Raw genomic sequence first — 4332 nt, 5'->3', positions numbered from 1 at the left:
CCTAGGGTATCATCCCTCTGTAATCAAGGCCACCCTTGTTGTGGATTGGATTTGTGAGTGAGATTCTAGTGTGGTGCACTCTCTCTCCCTCACCGATCTACGTCTCCAACACCGGTCTCTCACCTCGGAATTCTACCGCGGTCTCTTCCGTGGGTGATTCTATTCGGCGTGGTCCATCGAGCCACGAGGGTAAGCATCGGTTGTATCGGGTTGGTGTGCGTGCGTGTGTCCTCGTGTTCTTCGCGTTCGTCGTGTTCATCGTGTTCTTCGTTTCCCCTCTTTTCCCCTTTCGATTCCGGGTCAATTCGCAAGATCGGGCCACAAACGGGGTCTTAGACCACATCATATGGTATCAGCAGCCTTTGGTTTCCGCGGATTTGACCCCCCACCCACCCAATTTCATCTCTAAAAATTTTCCCCAAAAATCCCCAAAAATAGCCCTAATTTGCCTTTTGATGGATCTGCGATTTTGTTGCGTTTTGAGTGGTTTTGGTCCATGGATTTGGTGTCTCTAGTGTTGATCTACTATTTCCCCCACTTTCTATCCACAAATTCCTTCGATTTTCGAGTTTGGGTCGATTTGGTTTGAAATTGGGGAAGAACAGGAGAGAGAAAGAGTGGGCACGCGTGCTCCCAGGAAGAGGACATAGTGGCCGGTACCTCCAGTGGAGGCTCCAGGCAGCCACGAGCGGTACCTCTGGGTGGAGCCTCCACCCGTGCACGAGCGGTACCTCCAGTGGAGGCTCCACCCTCCACTACCGCTCCTCCTCCCCCAAGCCGGCCACCACCACCGTGTCCGCCCCACCATCGCCGACCACCACCACCCCTCTCCACCACCGGCTAGCACCGCCACCCCCCTTGAGCACCGGCAAGCACCGCCACCCCCCTTGATCACCGGCAAGCACCGCCACCCTCCCAAACCATCGGGAAACACCGCCGCGGCAAACCACCACCACCGCCGCCACCGCAAGCTCACCGATACCGCCATCGGCATACCACCGGCAAACATCACCGCTGCCCCACCACCACCACCGCCGCTGCTAGCTCACCGATATCACCACCGGCATACCACCGCCATCGACGCCAAGCTACTTTGACCCGACTTTTCTCCTAACTTGTGTTTGCTTGTTCCGGTTTGAGTGCCTTGTTTGTGAAACTAACCCGCAGCTCCGAAGCAAGCGACGACATCCTCGGCACTCCGAACTTGCAAACGTACTCTTGACACCACCGCCATCATCGCAAGTTGTGTGTTCCGACACCGCCTAACATTTTCATCTAGGTATAACTTGCTCCCCACCTTGTAACCCATCTTCTTTTGCGATCTATCCTATCGAGCATTGCTTATTGAGTGTTGCGAGACATTGCACGTGGCCCCGATTGTGAGGTGTGTGCGTAGTGTGGAGTCAAGCTTTTAAGCAAAACTCGTGTGGCAAGATAGCAAAAGCGAGCTAACGCTAACATAGAGCGTGAAAAAGAAAGAAAAGCACAAAAAGAGTGCAAGTGCCATCATACATACAAAAGTGTACAAAGTGCCATAGATACAAAAGAGTGCAAGTGCCACCAAATACAAAAGAGAAAAAGCTTTTAAGCAAAAGAGAGAAAAGAGAAGAGAGGCTACGTGTGAATCTTGTTGTCTCTTCATTTGCAACCAAAGCTTTGATCTCTTCTTGTGTTAGTGTGACACCGAGCACCCTTGCTTAAGGGCTTCTTACACTTTTCCGCTCACTTTTTGGTTGCACTAACCCCATTCATCTCGTGTGTGAGTTCCACATCTTTTCCGTGTTTATAGTGATCATCGCTTTGACATTTGATATTTTTGGACCTTACCCACTTTTAACAACATACTTGATTTCGGATTTCGTCTTTTGGCTTTCCACCATACTCACCTAACACCATATTTGCTAGCTTTTGCGTGTGTTTTTGTTTGAGTCCCCGATACAATTGATTTTGACCTCGGCTTGTTGGATCACCCCGATCTTATCATACCACGGTAAGGTTGCGAGGTAGTGTTCTTCCACTAACACCCACCATATACATACCGTCGTGCTAACATGGATAGCGAAGATGAGGATACGGAGGAGTACACGGAGCACTTCGAGGAGGATTCCTCTTCAAGCACCGCGGATGTGGAGGAACATGTGGAGCTCTACTCCGACCATAGCTCCCCAAGCATCACCGACATGTCCGACATCGAGGAGCTCTACTTCGACAATGGCTCAACAAGCATGGACGACTTCGACGAGCTCTACATCGACAATGGCTCACCAAACATGGTTGACATGGTGGAGCAACACCACGACTATGACATCGACGACATGGTGGAGCAACACCACTCCTACGACATCGACACCGTGACGGAGCCTCACCTCGACCCCACCATGAGCAACGTCGGTGCTCCCGCATACCCCTACTTGGCCAATGGAGCTACATATGAAGATGGAGGACCTCCACGATGGCACCATCTTATGGATCGTCAAGAGCATCCCCATCATGAGCGTCATCGACACACTTCTCCGAGCTCCACAAGGCGCCACCATGAGAGTGCTTATGCACAAGATCGCCGACCTCAAGTACATCATATGGAGCATCAAGAGCGTCCCCAACATGATCGTCATCGACACTCTTCTCCAAGCTCCACAAGGCGCCACAAGCAACATGCCAAGTCGCATGAGCCATCATCTAGGCGTGTCAAGGATCGTCATCGACACACACCATCTCATGATAGTCGTCGACCACTACCACCTAATGGTCTACATCGACATACGTCACCACATGAGCTTCGCCGCGACAAGCCACTTCATGATCGCCATCGACCAACATCTTCCACGAGTCTTCGACGACACCACTCAAGCCATGGTGATGATGCACGAAGACGAGAGCCTCGACATGAAGGCGACAAACACCATGATAGGGTGTCTACCACTCCAAGGATGGCAAGTGCACATCGCGCATACCTTCCTCATATGGCCACTTCCACCTCTTGCGCCACCACCACAATGGCCCCGAGCTCATCACATGCCTATGGACTCCGATGCTACAAGTGCAAGCAACAAGGCCACCGCCCACGGGAATGTCCCAATCTCCTATGTGAGGTATGCAAGGCCAAGGGTCACGAGGCATGGCAATGCACAAAGCCAAGCGCCAAGACGCTCCACTTCGACGAGCTACAAGGCCAAGCCACCAAGAAGCCTACGGCGCCCACACTTCAAGATGAAGACCTCCAAGGCCATCGCAAGGATGATGTTGATCCGAGCCTAGCTCTCCACGACACTACGGCGCCACCGATGGAGGACGACTTGGGAGGCGATGGAGTTGAGATGGTTGAGCATGGGAATTTCCCTTCAACCAAGGAGGCGAATGGAGATGAGAAAGTCGAGCCTACTCCCCTATGCTTCATTGATGAGTTGGTACCAATCCCATGTGAGCATGAGAGCCACTTAGCCCACTTGAGTGAGAGTGATAGTGAGTTCAGTGACTTCCACCCCATATGTGAGTTTGAGTGCTTCCGTTTGAAGGACATGAGTGATACACAAAGTGAGTTAAGAGAGGTAGATGATAGGTCCATGGAGGACATCGCATTTGCTAACACATTAACCTCTCCCTCGTTTGTGTCTTCTTATGTTGCACTAGGTTCCACGGAGGACGAGTTCCCGATCATGGAGAAGATGTACATGGTGCATGAAGATGATGATATCCCACCATGCTTGCTTCAAGACGGACATGTCGACCACATGGATCCTCCTACCTCCACAACACCTACCTCAAATGAGTCGGCCTACAAAGGTAACAACATAGGTGTTGATGATGCCATGATCCCACTAGTGGACATGATGCCTTTGGAATGCATGCATGATCTCGATGATCCATTTGCTACTTCACATGCTACTTTCACTTTCCCGTGTGATGCTTTGCTTGATAACATTGTTGATCATGTGGAGTTGATTGCTTGTGATACCATGACCATGCCATACTACGAGAGTTTCACTTTTTCCCCGCTTGCTTGCCATAATGATCATGCTTGTGTTGTGACACCCTTGATGAACACTAGCTCTTTACATAGGGTTGTCGACAACAATGATAACATGTTGAACATGCTTTGCCCAAAATGTTTACACCATTCCATGATCCTTGCATCCAAGATTGTGAACAATTGCTCTTTCTTATGCTTGGTATGCAAAAATGCTTATTTCATTGTCCATGAGATGGCCCCCATAGCCTTCTCTATGTTTGATGATCATGAGTTACCACATGCCATGAATGCACCTTCTTGCCATATGCACCATCGCCATGCATTTCATACTATCTTGATTGACACTAATGGTGATGTGCACA

This window comes from Lolium rigidum, chromosome 5 (assembly GCF_022539505.1).
Source record: "Lolium rigidum isolate FL_2022 chromosome 5, APGP_CSIRO_Lrig_0.1, whole genome shotgun sequence".
In the NCBI taxonomy this organism is placed as follows: Eukaryota; Viridiplantae; Streptophyta; class Magnoliopsida; order Poales; family Poaceae; genus Lolium; species Lolium rigidum.
The sequence above is the reverse complement of the archived record's forward strand: the minus strand, read 5'-3'. Positions refer to the sequence as shown.